At 38.9% G+C, this 25640-nt stretch overlaps 1 protein-coding gene across 2 annotated transcripts in view; it reads left to right on the top strand.

The window, feature by feature from the left end:
* THEMIS (thymocyte selection associated) overlaps positions 1 to 25640 on the top strand; it is a 182751-nt gene that overhangs the window by 141245 nt on the left and 15866 nt on the right. The gene's annotated exons all lie outside the window — the stretch shown is intronic.

Below are 25640 nucleotides of genomic sequence, written 5' to 3'. Positions count from 1 at the left end.
GGATGGAGGGCTGGTCACTGGGATGACGGTGACATCTGAGAGCTTCAGCAGTGATCATGGCCTTGAGGAGGAAGCAAGAGTTTGAGTGGTGTTAGATGTGGGAGAAGGAGAGGGAGGAGGAAAGAGGAGATGCCTGCGAGCCTGATCCTGGTCAGTTCACACCAACCCTGGACAGTGTACCTCTGTTATATTTTTGCTGTGGAAAAGAAATACAATCTCTCCATTGAGCTACTAATATTTTCGGTTTTTCTCACACATTGTAGCCCAACCTAGTAGCTTTTGATAGAATATTACCTGCTGGAAATAAAAGAGGGTAAGAGGATAACTTGGGAAGAAATAGCTGGATAGAAAATAGCTGGATAGAGACCGAGAGAGCTTGGAGAAATAGCTGGATAGAGACCGAATTTGAAAACAAACAGCTTCAATGTTCTATGTTTGGGTGTTACCTTTAGGGATTTATTATACTTTCAGATCTTATTCTAGTAGTATGAACAATCTTTGACATTCTACCCATATACAATGTATGCCCATATACATTCCACCCATATTCTTCTATATACAAATACAGAAGAATTGATGTACACAATCAGTTAAGCACTTTTAACTTTAAGGAACATAGTTAAATATGTTGAATCAGAATTGGGACCCCAAATCCAAATAATAGGTAAATGACTAATCTATTATGTTCACATCAACGGGTCGGCACATATAATTTGATACTGTAATGCAAATGCATTCTGTAATATCCTGTATGTTATTTGCTTTTTTCCATATGAATTATATAGCACGAAGATATTTATAAGTATTATAGATCTTCTTGTTAAATGGCTTTGAATATCTACCTTATAGATTCACTACAGTTTCCCTAGTTATTTCTGCATTACTTGGGATTTTAATTGCCTTTTGAATGATTATTTTCAATTTTTCTGTATAAAACATTTTATGTTTAAGGTTAGTTACTGAAGCATATTTCCCACAAGTAGAATTATCAGTCAAGGGGTATAGTAATATTTAAAGGTCTTAATACATATTTACAAATTGCTTTTCATAAAGGTTTGGGAATAACTTAAGTTCTCCCAAGCTAGAATATGTTAAGAGTGTTGTTTTGGTCACTTTGGTTGATTTCTTTGTGAAGTTAAAGAGAGGTTTCTGTTTGAATATCTCTACAGCTCAGGAGCCATCATGATGTAAGCACCACTATGTTTTATTTTCTTGCAGTTATCGTTCCCAAAAGTGCCATAGCCTTTTGAAATGTGGGAGGGTAATGTGTTTGTGTGATGAAAGAACATGATGAAGAGTCTGGGATAACAATGCAGATAGATAAGGGGATATATGGAGGGGGAAGATTGAAAGAGAGGGGAATAACAATAGAGCGGAATAAGATGGAGGACTAGCACATCAAGACAGGTAATTTGTTAATCCAGCGAGAATTTTCCGAAAGATCAAAAAGCCCGGCTACTTATAACTCCTGGACAAGAGCTAAGTCGCAGAATGGAGGGGCCGGCCGGCAGGCCGCGAATAGCGGGGAGACAATTTGTACTGCTTCTGGCAACTTATTGGAGGAGTCAATTGCCGTTGGATGCATGGCAATGAAAAATCTATTGTTGTATGTAGTGATAACTCAATTGTCGAATGTACCTGGTTGCCGTATGAATTGTGTGGAAAAAAGGTTGCCAGGTGTTTGGCAATGATTAAAAGTAAAAGTTTTAAAAGAAAAAAAAGTTTGGGAAAGTCATACAGTTTACTTCCTGGTGTAGGCCTCTACAGGGTGTTATAAATTTTCTGATGACCAAAAAGAGCAAGGTATACTTCAAAGAGATGTAACATATTAGATTCTATGGTGAGGGTAAAAACTGAGAATGGTACTTGGGTGTGGCTGTATCACTGTAGAAGGAAAGGTACAGGAAACCTGTAGGCATAAACCATCAAAGATTAACTACACGAAATCATATTGACAAACATAGACTAATGAAGCTAATTCCCACCTGTTAGTCATGAACGTTGGGAAATTTTTCATTCGAAGTGTTGATGTCTAATATGAAAGTTTTGCATTTTGTATGGGATAAGAATGGAGTTATTATACTTGTGACTTTGAGCGGTAAAGTATTTTTAGTGACAGAGGAAATTCATTGGACTCATCGGAAAGGTCTTGTAGAATCTCACCAGATTTAAGGGTCAGCGTAAGGACCTGGACAATAAGGTAGATAGATGTCTGTAGTTTTGTTTGAATTCCGCATCTGCCCACAAAGCCAATACCATAGCAACTAAGAAGCACGAGCACATCTTTCTTTAAGAGATTCTATCTTATGAAACCTTTTATACTCCATCCCCATTACATTTAAGGACTGAATAGCTGATCCTCCGAACAATTCAATCCTGCTCTACTCCTTTTCCATACATCTCATCCTTTAACTTCTCTTAAACACCAACCACATTTCTAACATGAACTTCCTTCATTTCATTCACATCCACAAATTTCTAAATGCCAAGCCGGCTTTCTCATTTAAGTAGGCTTTGGGTGGGAGAAAAATTGAGGGTGATGACATTTTCTCAGGCTTAGAGTTCATATCTGGAGTGTTTGGTGCTCTGAAGATTAGCAGCCAAGTGATAAATGTGAAATTAAGAGGCTGTAATGTAAAACTATCTTCAGAACTGAGATATCATTGTTTTAATCTGGAGAAGACAGTCACCTGGGGGTGACTGTACCCCTCTCTGGACTGTTTATTAGCTTGCTGAACTTCCTCAAGAGAATGGCCCGCTTTCTTTTCTTTTATGAATCACCTTTCTTATCTCGCATATTATTTTTAAAATAATTTGTTCTTTTACATGGTGGCCCTTTTTCATAAATCAGCTTTGCAAAACTCAGGAAGAAATATCCCTCGTTGTGATAAAATATACATAATATGAATTTACCGTTTTCATCTATTTTAGGTGTAAAGTTCAATGGCAGTGAGTGGATTCACGTTGTAGTACAACCATCACCACCGTCCATCTCCGGAACTTTTTTCTCTTCCCAAACTGAAACTCTGCATCCATTCAACAGTAGCTCCCTATCCCCCCATCCCCCCAGACCTGGCCACCTCCTTTCTGTCTGTCATGAATCTGATGACTCCAGGTACCCCACATGAGTGAAATCACACAGTATTTCTGTGTCCCTTACTGTCTGGCTTCTTGCACTTAGCAGTCTTTAAGGTTCATCCACGCTGTAACATGGGTCATCAATTTATTTCTTTTTAAAGTTGAACAATAGTCCACTGTGTGGATATTCCACATTTTGTTTTTCCATTCATCTGTCGATGGACACTTGAGGTGCTTCCACTTTTGGCTGTTGTGAATAGTGCGGCTATGGACGCTGGTGTACAAGTGGCTGTTTGAGTCCCTGCTTTCAATTCTTTTGGATTCGAATATCCAGAGGTCGCATTGCTGGTTCGTATGGTAATTCTATGTCCGAGTTCTTCAGGAACCATTGTGTTTTCCACAATGATCCATATCCCTTCCCCCTTCCCTCCCATGTGTAATGTGTCTGTCCTGGCTGTCTTGCAAAGATCTTCTTTAAATTGTTTTTCTGCAGCAGTCATTTCTTTTGTCATTTTTCACTGGTGTTATTATTATTTGCTTGGGGATTAAGTGTCACCTGACAGAAAGTGTCTGAGCTCCAGTGATTTCTTTGTTTCCTCTCGAGCCTGAGCAGCCTCATGTCACCCGGACCTGTTATCGGGGCCAGTCGGTAGCTGTGATTCCCATTTTGCAGATTAAGAAATAGATTAGATGAGCAGGTCTATTACGAGAATTGGTATAGTAAAGGATTAACTGGAGAGCAGAGTAAACACACATGACGTCCACAAGTCACCTAGGAAAGTGGAGAAGCTGGTTATAATAGTTTCTAAATTCCTAGTGGAACACTTTCTGCTGTGCCTCTAGACTTTTTTATGCTTCAAGCCCTGAGAAATCATTCCTTACTGGGGCGCCTGGGGAGCTCAGCGGTTGAGCGTTGGCCTTCAGCTCAGGTCATGACCCGGGGGTCCTGGGGTCCTGGGGGATCGCGAGAAGTTGGTCCAAGACTGGGTTCGGTGCTGGCCGGGGCAGGGGAGTGGCTGCTTCGTGGGTCTTTCGTAGATCTGGAATCTTTCTGCTTCTCAAACCGCTCGGCCTTTGTCTGAGTCCGACTACCTGGTGGGTCTGCTGTGGACAGTCCGGGGGTACTGCCAAAGGCGAGAGAAATGCGGGAACAATGGGGCAGAAAAAAAAGGGCTCGGGGCGGCTCTTGAAAAAAAACCTGTGACGATAATGAGGCAAGGGGGGAAAGACACGAACGGAAACGTCGGTGTACTAAATCGGGGTGGGGAAAGAGCAGTCCATCGTATTAAGAAGGGAAAGTTGGGAAGGAGGCGTATTTTTGGGCAAACGATTGGTAGAAGTACACTCGAAGTGGGATTTAGTGGGCAATGCAGTCGGATAGGGGTGACAATCGGGGCGGAGGTAATAAAAAGCTGACAGTAACCAATAGAGGGACCTCGAGAATCACGGAAGGAAAGAAAGAAAGAAAGAAAGAAAGAAAGAAGAAAGAACAGAAAAAGAAAGAAAGAAAGAAAGAAAGAAAGAAAGAGAAAGAAAGAAAGAAAAAGAAAGAGAAATCATTCTTACATGGCTTATCCTCCTCACTTCATTTTGCATCTTTATTTCATTATGGGATAAAACACTTATCCTATCTGGGAGGTTCTGTCTCAATGATTATAAGTCTATAATATTGCAAATGAAATTTGATAAGCAACAGCAATGTGATTCATTCAAGGAGCTCTTTTCAAGATCAGAAGAAACGCAAAAGGAAATAAAAATGATATTTTCATATTTAAATGAGGTGAAGGTCATTATTTGACCCTTAAAAGTTCAGATAACACAACAGAAAACTTAATGGCAAAGTTTAAAGAAAATGGTAATCTTTCCTATAGGTTTAGAATTTACGTGCTGTACACTATTATCTTTTGCTTCTCCTGTGTCTATTAACTACATGTTTGTTGAGAAATAGTGAAGCTGGGTAGTAGTTTACAGATTTAAAACTGAATTTTCTACAGAGCTACAGTATTTGTAGGATTTTATTGGTTTCTCATAGATGGTATATATAAAATTTAAGTACGTTTCAGGTATGGGCAAACAAACGTGCATGTCTATGTATGTTTGATGAGAGGAAGAAAAGGGTGGAAATATTTTCAAACATGATTACAAGAGCAGAAAATTTAAAAAGGGTTTTGATTTTTAGTTTGAACACTTGCTGCCAAAATAAAACATATATATATGCCCTATATATATATATATGCCCCATATATATATATATATATATGCCCCCAAAATTCCTATTTCTTTTCTCTTAAAAAATATTGTAGTAAATGGTTTATAGTTTGTATATTGGAGTCCTACTAACTCATAAATGCTCTCTGGAGGAATAATGCTACGTCCATCACAGGTTGCTTCCATAAATAAGTCATCTCCTTCTCCACAGCCATTTGTAACCATATACTAGCTTTATTTTCTGATAGCAACAGAAAAAAAAAATGGTCAAGTTGTTTATGATCCCATGTCTGTTTGCAGCAACTTAGCAAAATGGGGCTGCCCTTACATATGGCCACCATTTTTTAATGACTTTGGGAGGTTTTAGCCCAATTAAGAGACTTTTAAAAGAATCAATTGGATTGGCTAGGAAGCTGAGTTTGACTAAAATCACCTAATTAATCACTTCTGTTCTAATTTTTTTTAATCACTGGGCTATGACTATGAACATTTATTTTGAACTTTATCCAATAAAGATTTTAGTACTGTTCAAATCCACTAGAGCCTTCCAAACTAGTAGGTTTGTCTGACAAGATACTCTCATTAATCAAGGGTGACAAACTGGTAATTTCAATCCTGGATTCAGTCACAAATACAGTCCTTACTTTTTTTTTCTGTTTTGAGCCCTGCTTCATATTTGAGTTTCCAGCACCTAATTTGACAAGCATTTGTAATGATTTTAGATGTCCATTGTGATAAAATATTCCTACCTGCCCAGAAAAAATAAAAATTGAGTTTCCTATTGCCAATACTCTGATTATTTTTGTATTTCTGTCCCTGGAGGAGTCAGGGGTGAATCTCTTCCTTGAGATCCAGGGATCCCTTGTCCAGTGGTTCTTTCTGCAACCCTACCCTACACGCCCATGCATACAATCAGAGACAATACCAGAAAACAATCAATACGGGAGCTAACTGTTCAGAACATGCCTTGAGCCAGTGCTGGTCTGCTCAGTACTGGTGCACACCAGCTGAATGTGAGCCCTGCAGTTAATCATGGCAAAAACCCTTTGTGTTTTTAACGATCAGTATCATGGAATCTCAGAGTAGAAGAGTATTGGTAAAGTGGCAGGCAGACTGCAGGTTCATATAAAAACCTTATTTTAGTTTACGTATTTGGAACAGTTTGTGAGGTTTACAGCATTGAGGAGACTGCCCATGCCCTCCCCGTTTCACGTGGCCCCTCGTCCTTCCCACTGACTGGTGCTTCCTTTATTCTGAGCCCTTGGAGGTAGTTGGAAGTAATTTTTATTATTTGCTCACTGTTGCTCTCTCAATTCCTTTATTACTGGGAAATGAAAATTAAGTCTTCTGCTTGGGCTTCTGATCCACCTTTTGGATCTAGCTTCCAAATTATTCTTCCTGGACTCTATGCATTTGAGGTCTCCATTCCCACCCCCACCCCCCCCCCCCCACCCCCCACCCCACCCCCACCCCCCGACGTTCACAGCATGGGCCTGCCTCCCAGGTCTGTCTCTCAATTTACCTTTTTATCACCAGAGTCATCTTCACTGTTGTCTCCTGCTGCATCCCTTTGTTCCTTAGAAAATGTCTGTTTATTTAAAGCTCACTTAGGATTAGCAATCCACCTGAGTACTAGCTGTAAAGGTTCCATCTCAGAGGTATACAAACATCTGGGTGTAGGTCTCGCCAAGAAAATACTGTGTTGGTGATAGATACCCTGGACCCAATTTTGACCTTGTATTCTTATGGCCTCAACTATTTGCTCCCAGGTTGTGGTGGGCTACATGTGGCCCCTAAAAAGCAGCTTAATCACCTGAAAATTTGACTATCACTTTATAAGGCAGAAGAATGACTATTTCCTTACCCGGCAATGAGGTGATTAAGTTAAGGATCTTGAGAGGAGGATTTTATCCTGGATTAACTTGTGGACCCTAATTGCCATTATGCAATCTTTTTAATGATTTTATTTATATATTCATGAGAGACACAGAAAGAGAGGCAGAGACACAGGTAGTTTAGACAAACAAAAGCATAGAGGAGAAGACAATATGAAGACGGAGGCGGAGATTGGAGTAGTGCAGCCAGGAGCCAAGGAAAGCCACAGAATGTCAACAACCAGAAGAAGCTGGAAGAGGCAAAAAAAGGTTTTTCCCCTAGAGCCTCTGAAGAGCACCTGGAATGACACTGTGATTTTAAACTTCGGACTTCCAGAACTTTTAGAGGAACAGATGTCTGCTGCTTTAAGCCACTCGGCTTGTGGTAGTTTGCTACAACAGCCCTAGGGAACTAATATAATCCACAGGTAGTCCAGGGTTTTCCAGGGGAAAATGAACAATGCATATATTTCCCAGGCATTTTGGAATTTTACAGAGATAGCATAGTCAAAAAACTAACCATGAGTTGCTTAATCGATTGATTACATCATCACCTATATATCAAGGACTAACTGGAAATGTCAAAGGTAAGCAAGCAGAAAAATGGCCAGGAGCATATTATCTAGCAGGATGGACTTGAAAATAAGAAACCCACAGCCCACTCAGGAAACGACTGAGCCAAAGCAGAGAAGGGGAGCCTTGAAATGGAGCTGTGGACTAATCTTAAAGGTCACAGAAAGTGGTCTGGATTAATCCTTTGGGCCACAGAACAGAAGTTACAGAAGAATTTTAAATAAAGAGTTTAGGGATTTACCCCAAAGATACAGATGCAGTGAAACGCCGGGACACTTGCACCCCGATGTTCACAGCAGCAATGTCCACAATAGCCACACTGTGGAAGGAGCCTCGGTGTCCATCGACAGAACAATGGAGATAGAAGCTGTGGTCTATGTATGCAATGGGATATGCCTCAGCCATTAGAAATGACAAATACACACCATTTGCTTCCACGTGGATGGAACTGGAGGGTATGATGCTGAGTGAAATAAGTCAATTGGAGAAGGACAAACATTATATGGTCTCATTCATTTGGGGAATATAAAAAATAGTGAAAGGGAATAAAGGGGAAAGGAGAAAAAATGAGTGGGAAATATCAGGGAGGGAGACAGAACATGAAAGACTCCTAACTCTGGGAAACAAACTAGGGGTGGTGGAAGGGGAGGTGGGCGGGGGGTGGAGGTGACGGGGTGACAGGCATGGAGGGGGGCACTTGATGGGATGAGCACTGGGGGTTATGCTATATGTTGGCAAGTTGAACACCAATAAAAAATAAATTTATAAAAATAAAAAAAGAGTTTAAATTGAAAACTCTAATTTTATTTTTATTTTTTTGAAAAGTCTAATTTTATATGAAAAACCAAGGACTTTTCACTTTTGAAATAGAACTCTTTGTTTTCAACTAGCACAAATAATACTTGCAGCTTCCCCCTGTTGGATTGTTTACTTAAATAATTTTGTCCCCAATTCCCCATCCATAGAAAATTTCCCTTTTCTATGCATAATCGTATCCACATATGCTACATTACTTGGCAACTGGATTCCAGACCTATTCTCTGTGAATGGTTGTGAATTTAGTTCCAGATAATGAGGGGTTTTTTTTAAACCAAAAGTTATAGTCAATTCTAATTCTTGCTATGCGTATGAAATATGCAAAGTAGTTTAGATTCTCTAGGTCTGCAGCAGACTGCGTTGTGTGGAGTAGGGTTGAGAGGAGAGAATGAGAGAATGAGGATTTAGGGCAGGGTACAACTCACCCACAGTTTTGCTCACTAGCTCGCGCCTGTCTCTGTTAGGTACAAGCGTAGCTGAGGGAAAGCGATTTCTCCTTTCCTCTTCTGAGTTCCTGGTTGAGGCTCACTCATATCCTAAAAGACAAATTAACAAGAGAAAGACAGAAGTTTACTGACACGTAGACCTCATGTATACAAGGGAGACACCCAGGGGAACTGACTAACACAAAGAGGCAGCTTTACACTTAGTCCTAAATACCATCCTAATGGCCAAAGGGGTTGGGGGAAGCAGGCTTATTCAGGAAGAATGATTTCTTTTTTTTTTTTTTTTTTTTTTTTTTTTTTTTTTTTTTTTTTAGGAAGAATGATTTCTAAAAACAATTTTTTGGGAAAACGGATGAGCCTTTAGAAAAGTAGATGGGAGGTGTGGCAATATGTGACAAAGTTTGTCTGGGTGTGATGTCACCTTCTAGTCTGTTCTATGCGAAGAGTCTGTTTTCTGATTGATGGAGGGTCTGTCTCTAGGTAGATAAAGGGGGTGCAGGGACAGTCTTTCCTTGCAGTTTGCTTTTTTTTTTCAATGCCTACAGCTCAAAGTAATCAGTATCCCAAAGCGGCCTCTTTGGGGTGGCATATCCTGGACTCCTACAGTTGTCATGCTCGGGGAAGGCATCTTCTGTTGCCCACCAGTAGGAAAAAGCCAAGGTGACTGATGAAGGACAAGAGTCCCACCTCAGACGTGCCTCCCTGGGTCACCCCCATGCTCTCCCCTCCTGGGAAGTCTCCCCAAAGCCAGACCCTTTGCCTTATGCAGGCCCCCCGCGAGAATGTCCCTACCTGCTCCCTATGGAAGGTGCAGATGACATCTAGGGTTGTGTATTGAAAAAGTAGTCCACTAATATTGATCTGTGTCAGGGATGTGAATTTCTTAGAAACACAAATTAAAAATACATACGTTGAAAATGCATCAAGTGTCTCTCTAGCAAGACAGGGAGTAGATGAATTCTCAATTGCTTATAATTCCTGAATGCAAATGTCACTGATCATTGAGATAAGCCTTTTATTCTGGAATTAGTTTGTGATATATTTGTGCACATGTAGTTAGAGAGTAAAACTCTCCAACCTAACACATTAGTCAAAATGTCTCAAGGACATATGTGTGTATATATATATATTTTTTTTTTAAAAAAAAAGGTAAAAAATTGAATGTATTTACATAGCTCCTTGCCAGGAAAATGAAAATGTTTTAAGTAAATACTCCAGGAGCTGAGATTAGATGAGAATGCTTGAGATATGGGTGGCATTTGAATACTTCTTACTTGGCTCTGCTTTAAGAAATACAATACTCTGAAGCACTCGCTAGTGCATTTACCAGCCTCTTGGGGTGCTGAACATCAAGGAAGAAGTGCCAGCTGAGATCCTGGGAAGCTCAGCTTAAGCCGGGAGTTTATGTAAATAGCCTTTGTCCTGAAGATATATGTATGACTTAAAAAATAAATAAATAAAAAACCTCTGCCATGGAAGTCTCTTTTCAAATAAGAGACATTTAATCCTGGAGCCACGGAGTCCTGGCAGATTTCCCGAATTCAAACCGAGTCCATAGATATAATCTCACTGCTTTGTCAGCAACGAAATAGCTAGATTCTGGAAGCAGCTCCAAAGATCCGGGGAAGACCTGCCATCTGGTGGGAAAATGAAATCACTGCTAAAATCCGGTTCCATGCTCCCTGTTGCTTTGTTGCCAATTTGTTTACAGCCTACCCTTTAGAGCAAAATGAAATGATATTTTAACTCAAACACCACCTGAGTCATGATTGCATCAAAAGCTATGTGATTATCCCTGCTATCGTGCTTCTTGTTCTGTCTTACCTTTTCTCTGGCAGGTGAAAAAAAAAAAAAGAAGAAGAAGAAGAAAATGACAAATGACAGATATTTTGCTTTCATTCTATCTGGTCACTCAGTTTTCCCTACTCATCACTTCCTAGTTTTCAGAAACGGGCATAAACTCTGTAATTACAAGAAGGGCAACGTCACACACAGCTTTGATGACTTTGGGAGGTCAGGGATTTAGAGAAATGAATAAAATGGCAAGGGAAAAAAAGAATCTGGACACAGGTCTGAAAAGAGTGAGCCTTCAGCCTGGACTCTAGCCCGGTTTGCATTTGAGGATATTGTCAGCTGCTTCAGGCCTTGAGTCTCATTTCTCAGCTCTGACGCTTTCAGTTTCTCTGTCAGCTGAGTTTTCATTTGGAGACAATACTGGCAGATGCGCACGTGCTTAGGTAGAGATGTCAACGCAGTTGAGGTGCTTATATGATCCTGAGGCTAGATTTCAGTGTTATAAAGATATCAATAAATGCTCAGCTCCTACATACCCCTTATTATCAATTTACTGTCCACCAGATTTCTCTCTTTTCAAAGTAACGTGGGAGTGAGTTGAGGCATTTTCTGTAGGATTTTAAATGTGATGTATATATGCATTCTTGTGTGTGTGTGTGAACGATATTCATATTCAGTATTTTCTAAGTATGAATTCAAAATCTCTCTGCTCAATCTACAAGTTATAGAGAATAAAACTAATTTCCTCTCAATGCAATACCTTAGACGTGCATTACTACTAAACCATCAAGAGATACATCTAAATTCTCAGTTCTTTATCAAGTGAAAATTTCACATAAGGAAGGACAAGACACCTGGACTCAAACCTTCTTCTTTTCTCTCTTTATTCCCTATAGTTAACCAAAAGCAAGTGCCATGTTGAATGGTGAGTTTGGCCACATGGGAGGATCTGGTCTGTGTTGTTTTCCATCAAATGCTTCCAGGCCTTTCAGCCTTGCTGTTAGCTTGCATCCCCACTCCTGACCCCCCTCCTCAACTCCCTGCAACATTGTCCAGACTGCCTGGAGAGGTAGGGTTCAAGTCTCTGGGATCCAGCTATGTATGTCATCCCAGCCAAGTAAGTGCTAACCACCAACTCCAATTTTAGGCAGATGAGATGATTTAAGAAACTCTAGCCTATTCTCTGAAATACACTATACTTTTTGTGTGTTCTCAGATGTACATAAGTCTATTATTGTCTTGATCTCAAGTCAGACCGAGCTACTTTTTTTAACTCTTTATTCTCAAAAATTTCAAGTACATACAAAGGTAGAGAGAATAGCGTAACGAACCTCCAGACACGCATCACCCAGCCTCATCGACTATCAACTCAAGACTTAATTTTGTTCTGCCTAGATCCCTCACTATTCAGCCCGACTGGATATTTTGGGGAGAAAACAAGAGCAGACATCATTTCATTTAATTTTATCAGCAAATACTTCATTGAATCTCTCTGCAAGGTAGAGATTCTTAAAACAATGTAGTCATCATCCTTAAAAACAAAATTCCTTAAGGATATCAAATATCATGTTAGGATTCGGGTTTGCCTGCTTGTCTCATAAACATCTTCTTACAGTTTGAGTCAGGATCTAAGGTGCACACATTGCATCTGAATGATATGTTTTAAGTGTCTTTTAATGTATAAGGTTCTTCCAAAGAAAATAATAATGTAAAAGGTTCTTCCTGTTTTGTTTTGTTTTTTTCAAATTTGTTGGAGAAACTGACTTACTTCCATAGAATTAAGAATTCTATAGAATTTCCCAAAACATAAATCATGTTGGTTTGTGATTGCCAATGAGGAAGACTGGAAATGGTTTCTTTTTGTTAGTTATTTGGAGCAACTTGTGCAGAAACTGGACTGTTGTGATTTTTGTATATCAGTTTCTTTCCTGGTCTATCACATGCCATATATTCTAGAAAATATATATTCTTTATGTCATATATTCTAGAATTGTTTTGCCTGTGAATTGCTTCCTATCGAGATGTCCTTTGGACTTGTTTTTCTGTGAATTGATAGTTAAATCTTGAAGCTTCAAAGATTCAGATCTGAACTTCTGGGAAAACTACTCCATCATGAGTACTATGTATTTTCTATCAGGAGACACATAGCATATGGTTGTTTTTTGTTATTGTTTGTTTGTTTTTATAAAGTTAGCAGCTACCGGGGCTGCCCCAGGGGGCTCAGCAGGTTTAGCGCTGCCTTCAGCCCAGGGCCTTCCAGAGAGTGAATATTTCTGAGAATGGGACCCTGAATAGGCACCCTTCATTGGATAGCATTGCACTGTGCTGTAGATTCAATGAGCCTGGTCTAGTTGTTTGAAAATTGTATTTTTTACTTTAAGCAAAATCTAATCTGACAAAATGGACGAATATTTTTTTAATTAAAAAAAATCAATGAAAGATTATACTACTAAAGACACCATTAAGGGAGAGAAAAGGCAAGCTACAGAGTGGGGAAGCTTATTTGCGAAACAGAGAAAGGATACTAAAAAGGACTTGTATTCAGATATGTAAAGAACTTTACCAATAAATGACAAAAATACAGACAGCACAATAGAGAAAATGGGCAAAATCCTTGAATAGTTACTTCACAAAATAGATGTTTCACAAAGATCAATAAAACACTAAAATACTATTTAATTTTGTCATCTGGGAAATATAAATGGAAACCACAATGAGATAATACTACAGAATCATAGAATGATTAAGTAAAAAGACGGACAGTACGAAATCATAACAAGATTGTGGAGAAACTGGAAGTTTGTGTACTCCTTCTGAGAATATATTCCAGAAAACCATTTTGTGCAATCTAATGTGCATCCATACCCATTATGACCCAACAATTAAATGCCTACAGAAGCATACGCACATGTGGGGGGAAAAGGGAGATATATGTGTGCACAAAAATACATGTATAGAAATATTCATAGCAGCATTTTTTATAATAGTTAAAAAAATAGAAGCAACTCAAATGTTCTTCAGTAGTAGAGCAGATAAATAAATTTTAGTATATTCATACAATAGGATGCTCTGAAGTAAGGGATAAAAAGAAAGAAGCCAGACACAAAGGAAGACATAACCTATGATTTAAAGTATTTAAAACTTCCAAACAAGAGAGAAAACTAGTCTATGATTTTAGGAGTCAGGATACTGGTTAGCTTTGGGAAGAAGGGTTGGAAATGTGATGGGTTAGGCAGGGTAGAGCTGCTGGGGGCCTATTAATATTCTACTTCTCAATCAGGGTAGTAGTTTCATAGATGCATTCAATGTATATCATGTCATTGAGCTGTCCTTATAATTTGTGCCTTTTTCTAAAACTATTACATACTTCAGAAGATAAATTTATCAAAATATTGTATTTATAATATGAGCAAAAGACAACAGAGATTAAAAAGAAAAGTAGAACTGACAGTTTTCACACTTCTCATGCTTCTCTATCAGCCACATTAGGAGGGGAAAAATGAGAAGATGAACTAATCATACCCATCAAAATGTCAGCCAAAAATTTGAAATTTTCAAGACAATTGAAATGAAGATTTAAGTGACTGTGAATTTCACCATAGTTTATACTGTGTTATGTGATGTTAGCAACTGAGAAAATGAAGCCTTCATGATTAACAATGTATTTTGAAAACTAAGCAAAAAAGAATGTGAAGACAATCGTCTACAGTTTTTCAGTGCTATTTATTCTTATGCTATAAGCAACAGTACATCATTACCTTTAGACCTCACTAAAGGGACATCTGGGGGGCTCAGTGGTTGAGCGTCTGCCTTCAGCCCAGGGCGTGATCCTGGATACCCAGAATCAAGTCCCACATCGGGCTCCCTGCATGGAGCCTGCTTCTCCCTCTGCCTCTGTCTCTGCCTCTCTCTGTGTCTCTCATGAGAAAATAAATAAAATCTTTTAAAAAAATAAACCTCCTTAAAATTAATGTTCAACATTTTTGAGGGGTTTTTTTGTAACAGAGATAAAGAAAAAGAAACCCTACATATTATTAGGTATACCAGTCTTCCCTAAAAATGGCTAAAATAATATAAAGAAGCAATATGGTGAAAAACAAAAACCATTTCTTTTCCTGAAAATACTCTTGGAAGGTGGTTAGGAAAAAAATGCTGAAGAATTCAATAAGCTAACACATGTAACAGGCATAAAGTAGTACCTGGCACTTGCTAAGCACAAAATAAATCTTAGCTGTTATCATTATTTGTATGGACAAACGACTCAGTAAGGGAGATTTTCTGCAAAGTTGCACTAGAGCTTGCTTTTTCCCCAACATACGTGCCTATTGTATTTGTTAGACTGCGCTCGATAATAAAATCCATGAAGTATTTTTTATTAATGCATGGGAGAAACCACTCTTCTATCCCTTACCGACCTCTTTAGCACAAGCATTGCCTCATGGAGGAACTGAGTAAGTACAACTACTCATGGGGCAACTGCATTGTCTAGACTTTTCTAAGTGATTCTAAAGGAATATTAAAGATAGGACTCCACCTGTGAAATAGATTCCCACTGTCACTGTAGGCAGGTTAGGCAGCCAAGAACCCCTAGCCAGAAGTTTACAAAGTTCTGAATGGTGTTTTAAATATGAGATTAATTCATAGAAACACAAGTATAAAATATAGTAGGATCTTCATGATACCTTGCGACATGAGGAATGACTGGGGTACTCTTTTGTATCATTTAAAGATTTTCTGATTGTCTTAGGACAAGTCATTTTTCTCCAAGTTAAAGATGTGCTAATATTAAGATTCATTTTACAAAAAAATTAAAGTTCAGTGTTACTAAGATGTCATTGATTGAGAGTTGAGAGTTCAAATTTGTCAATCTACGCCCTAAGTGCCCATCAGTAGTCGGCCACCAGAGGAATGCCCACGTGCGTCCTTGAGCTGGTCCTTCGATCAAAAAGGACCAAAAATAGCTATAACAAAAGAATCATCCTATATAGAATATTTTGAAAATGGATTGTTTAAAAATATTTCTGATGTTATATGCTTCCATTGCTGGAAACAATGCAACTTCTCATCTTGCAAACTTTAAAAACTTACAAACAAAATTTCTAACCATTTATAAAAGCTTCCACAGAATATCAGTGTGTTTAAATCCAATAGGGAGGGGTGCCCGGGTGGCTCAGTCCATTAAGCAGCTGACTCTTGACTTCAGCTCGGATCATGATCTTGGGGTCCCGTGATGGAGGCCCTCATTGGGCTTTGCACTCAGCTGGGGAGTCGGCTTGTAGATTCTCTCCTCCCTCTACCCACCCCTCCTGCATGAGCATTTTCACTCCCTCTCTCTCTCAAATAAACTAATTAATTAATGAAAAAAATCCAATATTGAAATATTAACTATCACTTTGACATCAGGGAAGATAGGAATTTACTAGCCAATTTCAACAATATCTTTGCAAAATTAGTAGGCATCATTGAAAATATGTATCATGACTTGGAGCAACTGACAATGTACTTTTTCATTTGGATCCATGTAGCTTTGTGAAGTATATCATTTTTAGCAGTGAGAGCCACTAAAACTTAGTGTATCATCCGGCTGAATTATGAAACAAACAACTGAATTGCTGTATCACATTAATCAAGATTTAAAAAGTAATGAAAATGATTCAACCATTTTTCTCAATATTATTAACAAATAATTTTGCTTAAAATATTTTTACCTCAACTTTAATCAACTTTATCATTTTAAAATGTCTACTTTTTTAATGCACAGGATATATTATTAGTAGAGTAAATGTACATAGTTACATATGTGGTAGTAGAGCACATACATAGTTTTATAAAACTATCTCATGTGAGATATTTCTGTTTAATGTTTCAAGTTTTCATCAAGAACATGCAATCAGAATGGCTCGGAGGTCACCAATGTAGAGGTTGGCAGGAAAGAGAAAAGATGGCAAAACGGATGAGTGAATAAGGATCCAAGAGATAAAAAGGAAGATGAGAGAACAATGTTACTGGAGATTGAGAGGAAAATCATTTTTTTCAGATGATGAGATGGTTATCAGAGTTACATTCAGCAGAATGCTTAGGAACTGTGAGGTCTGAGAAAAAGCCATGGGATTTATGACTGATGGCTAAAAAGTTATTGGTGGAAATATTTTCAGTCAAGTGGTAAGAACAGAAACCAGATTGCATTCTGTAAATACCCATATAATAAGTGAGTGGGAGGGAAAGAAAAAGAGCAATAAGAATAGATCACTCTTACTAAAGCTTGGCAGAAAATGAATGAGGCAATAGAGAGCAGGGTCAGAGAATACAGTGCAAGTGGGTAGAATAATGGATGAAGTCAAAAGGGGGAGGCACTGGCTTTAGAAAGAGGACAGGACCCTTCCTAAGAAGGATGAGAGCTCGAGTGCATTTCTAAGACAAAACAGGGAAAGCTGTGGGAATTGATTTCAGATGTCCACAATCTCCATCAATGACATGATTACATGACCTCCTAAGATTGAGGAATGCCAGGCTGTGACTGCGAGCTTGCTAAAAAGAGGAAAAAATTTGAAATATCATCTCTGGATCCCCCACAAGGAACCGAAACAGAGATCCTCAGATAACTGAGCAAACTTGAGGACCTAGATATCACCAGGGAACATAAATTTTTTAGAGACAAATGGGAAAATTATCAGCCTTTAAAAAAAATAATCAGCAATAAGCACCGTTGGAGGACTGGCAACGAGAATAGAATGGGAAGTGAGGATCTTACGACCACAGTGAGAAAAAGATATTTGGAGTAACTTGTGTAGTTTTTTTTTTTTAACTTTTTATTCTCAAAAATTTCAAGTACATACAAAGGTAGAGAGATCCTTTGGGTGGGGAGACAAAGTGAGGCAAGGAAGCTGGGAGACAGAAATGGATTGCAAATTGAGAGGGATGACTGGTATTAAGAAAGTAGGAGCACAGAGGAGCATGCTAAAATCCACAATCTTGATGACGGAGCAATTCTGAGGGACCATGAGATCCAAGTTCTGATTGTTTTTACAAGAGGCTTAAAAAAAAAAAAAAAAAGAGGAGGAAAACAGTTCTGCAGAGATGTAAACGTTAAGGCCTTCTGATGTCATGTCGGGAGAGGAATGACCAAGGGGAGGACGTGAGCCGAAGAGCGCATTATGAGCAAAGTGGGATCCTGGAGATGACTATAGGGTCATGTCAGGATACTGTAGAAATTTAGAGAAGGTGTGGAATGGTAGACCCAGATGGTGCTTTACAAAGGGCACGGGGCACAGGGTGTAAGAACAGCCTTCATGGAAAGGGTTTGCAGGAATTGTTGCCAGGCTTGAGTTGAGGTGAAGAGGTGGGAAGCAGCCTTCAAGGACTGCACCCTGTGTTAGAGGCTGGTTCACAATAGCATGAGATTTTTACATTTTAGCAACACCTCAGTGGCAAACATGCCATTTAACATTTTATATAATGGGAATACTTAAAGAAACAGTGAGATGAATCATATTCATCAAAATCACTTCTAGCTCAAATAATAATATGGCAGTGTTTTATATCAGGTTGCCAGGATGGATACCTTTTCAAAGACTTATACAGAAGGCTGTGCTTTAATACCCACAAGGTTAAAATGATTTCAAATGTAATTTTTAAGAAATGAATTTAGAGTACTTTTCCTCGATACAGAACTATTATATGGTACACTGCAGTTCCCATCTGCCATCTGCAGCAAGCGTTGCTCTGCTGGACACTTTTCAAATGCTATTCATATGTCTACTGATTAAAAACTAATTTCACGAAAAACTAAACAAAAAATAAGTCACGTGCTTTATTCTACTGTAATTTCTGTTTCTATAATTCAAACTAAGATTAATTTTCCTGTACTTTGGTCACAGACTGCCCACACGGAGTCGAAGAGTTATGATTTTTCAATTAAAGCAGGAGCTATGGAAGTCATAACAATAGTCATATGAATTAATAATCTTAAAATTGGCAGGAGGGCAAAATAAAGAGAAAGAAGAAAATTTATTTCTCTACAGAATTATTCCAGCATCCATGCATCAACATTATAAGTGAGCTGACCTTGGTGTTGTGTAGGGGATGCCCTTGCCGGAGCAGCTCTAAAACAGCAAACCCTTGTGCGTGCTTGTCCGTTATCTGGAGTGACACCGCTAACGTCTTTGAGGGCTGGAGGGCAGCCGGACTTCTCATTTATCTCCTTACGATTAACAAATGTACAGATTAGCTGTCGCTTCTGGCCTCATTTTACAATAAAGATATATTGGCTAAGCCTTGCTTCAAGTGTCCATTTCATTTTGGGCTAAATTTATGGAAGATTCGAATAGCAAGAAGCAGATTGGATTGAGCTTGACAAAAGGGTGTGAAGAGGTTCTTCACCCTGAGTACTCTGAAGGAAAATTCTTAAACTTGTTTAAATCAAAGTGTGTGATTGTATTGAGTTCTTCTGCTCTCGTGAGCTAGGATTTGATTTTTCCCAAGAGGGTGGTCAAATCAACATCAAATCAGGATGGTAGCACTTGCAGATGTCAAATTGTCAAGTTCCCTGTTTTCAGCAGCGAAGAAGTAGGAAGAAGCCACTGAAATACATGCATACTTATGATGTCTTTCTTTAATACATAATATGTTCTGGAAAGATGTCTTTGAAAATGAAAGCTTAACGTCATCTTAATAGTAAATGATTTCTTTACCAGAGAACAAGGAACAATCTTTGATATATGATGCATGATAAGATCTCTAATAGTTCCAGCAGGGATTTGTCTTCTTGGATCTGGTCCCAGTAAGTTCAGCATTGGAGGGCTGAGATAGAAAGCTGTCTTTTTTTTTTTTTTTTTTTTTAATCAGAACAACTAGGGAAGCAGAGTAGGCATATTCCTTTTCCATGGGCCTATTGCCTGGTCTCTGTCCAAGGGAAAGGGCAGGAAAGATAGAAAACCCCCAACTCTGAGATGTCCTGAACTTCTGGTGTACTTGCAGCAGGCGAGAGAAGGATCTGCCCCCGTGTTAGCTATAATTGGGCCAAGAGTGTCTAAGTGTCAAGCCATATGCAAGCACCTGGTTTTGCTCCTCAGGTCCCAGTTAGCTGACCGCTCAGAGCCCACCCAGAATGGTCCCGTATGAAGAAGGTGTGCATGGTTGAGGGAGGGAGAGTGCTTGCTGCAGAGGGTAAGGGGCGCCAGCAAAGAGTCTCACCTGGGAAGGCCATGTTCTGGAACCCTGGGGCGAGCGGAAGAGGAGGCAGTGGGCTTCTGATGGGGCCTGCCAACCATGGCTCTGGGCAAAACCCCTGCAAACCACGCACGAAGGCCGCAAGGGACAGGCAAGGGGTCAAAGATGGTTTGTTGGGATTGGATAGAACAAGCTCAAAGGGCCTCTCGTGCAGTTGGTATAAAGAACGTATTCTGTGTAGAAAGGCAGGTTATTAGTACAGATGAATGATTACGTGAAACCTCAGATTATTGTCTGAAAGAGAGGACTGTTTCTATGGATGATCAACTTCAAATTATTTTTCAGTTTATATTCTCGCTTATTTAAATATTCTTCTCAGTAAAACCAAACATTTGCCTCCATTTAATTGAGACTTTATAATGCACAATAAGAAATGTATTAGTTTTTTCAAAACCACTTAATAACCTTCTAAATTATTTATGGTGATTCAACCATATAACAAACAAAAAGAGAAAACACACACACATTAAAAGACAGATGGCATAGAGGATTACATGTTCTCTTGGAACGATAATTTGAATATGCAAACCTGTGTTTCTTATGATTGGATTTGGAACCTCATTTCTTTATTTTAATGTATAGCTTCTGAATTGCTATTACTACTGTTCCTGTTTTAAGCGTAATTTAATGCTGAGGAGGAAAGTTACTTAATAGGAAATTTCTTCCCAAATATCACTTGAAATGTCTTCCCACGTATCCCTTGGATTCACTTTTCTGAAGTGAAAAAGTACAGGCAGTGGAAAGAAGCAGTTGTTTATAAAAGCTGAGAAGAGGATGCTTTTTTTAGTCTGTTAGGAGAGTGATTGATTTTTTTCTTTCTTTTTTATATTTTTTTTACCAAGTAAAAAAGTAAAGGACGTTATCTGGGATACTTCATGTTGTTTAAAATGTGAGTGATGTTTAGTCCCTGGGCCAAGACAGGTCCTATGTGACTTTCTAAAGAAAAGCGAGCCTCGCCCTTGGGAGAAGGAACACAAATAAATGTAATCACAAACCAGGAATCTCAGTGGATTGTTTGGAAAAGGATTATTTTTCCCCCCAACCACATGGCCTTAGGTATGAGATGAAAGACGGATTTGAAGAAAGAAAAATACTTTTTTTGGGTAATATTTATTTGTTCTTTTCTTTGTTCATAAGAAAAATTTTCAGCGTCTTGTAATTGGATCATGGCTTTCAGCGGGAACTAAAAGCAATACGCACACTACAAGCTAAGAATAACATGAAAAATGATTTAATAATCATTTTATATTAGCAGACAGGATTATAATGACTCATTTTCAATGACAAGTGAAGTGGAAATTATACAAAATAAACAGGGTTTATTTTTGAACTGCAACTGTAGAGTGGTCAGAAAGGCCTGATGCATGCCAGTTCAAATTTATCCGTGTGCTTCTCTATTCTTTACACGCATTTTATTTTTCTCATTTTCCTCTGGGTCTGATCTCCAGGTTGAAAGCTTGATATCATTGAAGCAGTACCTGACAGAGTTTTATTTCTTCCATTAATATCAGGTCACAATCTCGTGCCTGGGGAATATGGGGCCACTGTGTATACACACTAAGTTCTCAATTTCCCTAGCATAACCATTCTTGGATTTATAATTTTCATAGATAGGAACCAATCTAACTTGAGCCACAGAAATATATGGGATACCATATAACTAAAGTGTTTGTAGTGATTGCAACAGTTAATTTATTTAAAAGCATAAAATTTGCAATGCAATGTGTGTTTTTTTATGGATAAAACAAGTTAAAATAGGTGTTCCTTTCAAATATATACTAAGTATTACGTCAAAAGTGACTGGATATCACTTCTAACATATGAAAATGTAACTATGTAGTAGTCATTGATAAGCTAGCCAAAGAAAAAGTCTTAAAAATTAAGTCTGTATTTACTCCTTCATTTCTCCATTAATTTAGTAAGTAGTTATTTAATACAAACTATATTTAAAACACTGAGATAAGGATGGAGAACAATGAATAGGACACGCATAGTCCTTATCCTCAGTAGGTTTTTATTTTAAACAGAGAGACAGGGATCCCTGGGTGGCGCAGCGGTTTAGCGCCTGCCTTTGGCCCAGGGCGCGATCCTGGAGACCCGGGATCGAATCCCATATCGGGCTCCTGGTGCATGGAGCCTGCTTCTCCCTCTGCCTATGTCTCCGCCATTCTCTCTCTCTGTGTGACTATCATAAATAAATAAAAATTAAAATAAAAAATAAAAAAAATAAATAGAGAGACATTAAACACTAAAACCAGGTATTATTTAATTATATTGTAAAAACTGCATCCCAATAAAACTTCAAGGTCATCAAAGACTAGAGAATAAGAGTGCTGGCAAAACTGTTACGTGGCGAGGGAAAACTTGCAGGAAACTGAGACTTAGTAAAATTAAGGAAGAAGAGTTTGTGAAGAATGTTCTAGTCAAACAGAAAACCTAAGCCTTGAGATAGGAAGAAAGAGTGGTGGAACTGTAGAGCTAAAGGACATAAATATGGGAGTCTAGAGTGCTGATCATAGCACACAAGCCTATAGTCATCGCATTTAATAAATCTCCCCTCACTTCTGAAGACGTAAACACATAAACAGTAAATTAAGCCACGTGACTGTTGGAATTATCCAGGATAGTATGAAGAAAACTGTGTCAATGACAAAACTTTGAGAATGTCCTAAAAGTCAATGTTTAGGTAAATAAGGTTGAACCCAACAAAGGGGGCTGAGCAAGAAATGAGTAGTCAGAGTGGTAGTAGGGATGCTGGGCCAAGGAAAAGGAGTGGCTAGACACATCACATGCTGCTGAGGGGTAAAGCAGGGTAAATAAAGTCTGACATGCTACTGGCCAGATTGAAGTTTTCAAATCAGGATGGATGTTGTGTAGAGAACAAAGGGAAATGAGCCTAGAAAGCTGGTGGGTACAGAGAAAGCAAGGGGTCAGTGGAGCTCAGATTCCGGTGAGGTCCCAAAACTGTCCTGGTGGCAAAAGCAGTGTTGGAGATGGGAGCTTGGCTGGGCTACAGATAATAAAGGATAGGAGATGAGGTGAGAGAGAAAGACACTTGGTGATTTTGGAGGTGGAAAAGGTTGTCATGACAGGTTTCAGGTGTGATTCTTGGAGTGAAAGTCTAAGGTAGAGAAATGAAAAGTTCATTTATAATGAGATCCAGTCAAGGTGCTGAAAAGAATGTCTGTGAAGATGTGAACACCAACCAGGGCAACATGGCTGGCAGGGCAAATAATAACCCAGTCTTTTTGTGAAAGATGGATTGTGACTAGAGATTAATAGATGGATGATTCCAACAAGAGAGGAGATGGAGCATAGCTAGCGGGCAAGGATATCAAAGCCGCAGGGATTAGCAAGGAGGTAAAGATGCAACAGACAGTACTATGGGCCAGAATAGCACCAACCTGAGGGTATCTAGGGTGTGGGAGACTAAGCAGCCATCTCTGTTTGCAGGAGAAGTGCTGTCCTCAATAGAGAATGGGATTTTAGTCAAGGTAGGGAGGTAGAGACAATGTTCTAAGAGGAAGCTGAATATGTAGTGAAAAATGCACACTATGGAGCAGAGTTCTAAGCAAGGTGGAGGACTCTGAGAGCCAAGGAAGAGAGAGAGGAAGAGGAAGGGATTGATGCTTAATGGATGGCAGTTGAGCACTGAAGCATGGAGTACTGTGGGGAAGGTCAATACCTGTCAATGGTTTGGAGAGCCAGGGTGCTGGAGGGAGGGACTGATGATAAGTAAACAAGATTGAGAGACTATGGCAGGATCAGTAGCTTAAGAAACATCTACCTTCCTGATCCCTAGTCCTAATGTGAAGGACTAGGGAACAGGAGCCTGGCTATAAAAAGTAAAGTGAAGGAGAGGTTGGAAAACTTGGCATGGCTTGACTAGATAGAGGAGAGCCCAGTGTGAGGAGTGCCTCTAGCAAAATGTGGTTCTTAGTGAAACCCTAATGTGTTTATAAAATGCCCAATCTTCCAGGGGTTTGCCAAGATGCACCGGGGATGTTACTTGACCCATTATGATCAAACCATCAGCCTAGATCTGCTCAGCCTTTCACGTTATAGATTTCAGGTTTAAGAGCTTTGTTCAAATTCTGTGTTTCTTCTTTGAAATCTGGGATATATTATCCTACACATAATTTTCATGACCTTATATTTCCCCTCAATGTTTTAATATTATCAATTGAATTTGATATGAAAAAGCAAGAAGCTACATTTCTTCTGTAATCCAGTTTATTGCTCAGTCCTGAAAAACTATGATTTAGTAGTCATCTAATAATTTGAAATAATAATACATTTTCCAAAGGCATCTAATATCAAAATCAGGGAAGTACTTAAATGCTGGTTGAATCTGCTTTTTTTTTTTTTTCAAAGATATGTGTTAAGACAAACTATGTGTCAGGCCTGATAATAAATTTAAAAATTCATACTGAGTGATGGACTTACATTTTTGTGGGCTGTGGATGAGTCACATGTAAACAGGAGTCGTGGTTTGTTTTGTTTAATATTAACATTCTAACTCTGATCTTTTCAGTTGCCCTCTGTAGTATCTATCACCTGGATCCCATCTTTTGATATTAAAGAAGGAATTTGAGAATTATCTACAAATGACTTACCACACTCTATATTAATTCTACACTTAAACAATTTAAGAAATTATGTTTGGAAAGGGAGGTAGGCGGTGGTTGGGGTGACTGGGTGATGGACTTGGCGGGATGAGCACTGTGTGTTATGCTATATGTTGGCAAATTGAACTCCAATAAAAAAAATTACAAAAAAAAAAAGAAATTACATTTGAACAATTTGAAATCTGAGACTATGTTATATTTAGATTTGCATTCTCACACATACCCAGTATCTGGGATTCTATAGATAAATGGCTGTTGGAGGTATCATTTATCTAGTCACACAATGCTGCATCCTTGCCAGAAAAACTTAATGCATATAGCTAAAAACACATTTACTTAGTTCATGAAGGATGTGGGGTTCAGCTGACTTGACTTAGTTTCAACTGATGTAGTCTGGGTTCACCCAGATGTCTGGGTTTCTATTGACTCTTGGTTATCTCAGCCCTGATGACTAGGGTAACCTGACTTTACTCTCTGTCATTCTCAACCTCCAGGAGGCTGGTCTAGGCATGTCTACGTGGTGTAGTGAAAGGACAGAAATGACCAAAGTCAATTGTACAATTATCTTTCAAGTCTCTGTGTCGCATATGCCAATATCCTGTTGATCCCAAAGAAGTCACATGGATGAGTCAAAAGTCAGAGTAGGAGGGCATGGCAAGATTACATGGGAAGGACATAGATACAGAGAGAGGTGAAGAATGGGAGCCATCAGGTCAACCATTGCACCACATTGAATGGATAAATGAACAAATGGATTGTAGAGTGGCGTGAAGAGCACTGGGCTAAGAGTCAGGAGATATATCCCTGAGGCTCGGCACCATTCATTGTGTTTATTTGGGCCAATTATTTAATTATCATAGACCACAATTTCCTTACTGGCCCTTTATAAGCTTTAAAAGCCTTTGATTCAAGCTTTCAGTGAAGCTTTTAATAAATTTAATGCTATACACAGTCTGTAGGAGGAACTTAAGGAAAACTGTTAATCATCCTATCCT

Source organism: Canis lupus, chromosome 1, assembly GCF_011100685.1.
Source record: "Canis lupus familiaris isolate Mischka breed German Shepherd chromosome 1, alternate assembly UU_Cfam_GSD_1.0, whole genome shotgun sequence".
Classification (NCBI taxonomy): Eukaryota; Metazoa; Chordata; class Mammalia; order Carnivora; family Canidae; genus Canis; species Canis lupus.
Note: the sequence above shows the minus strand (reverse complement) of the source record. Positions and strands in the feature narration are given on the sequence as shown.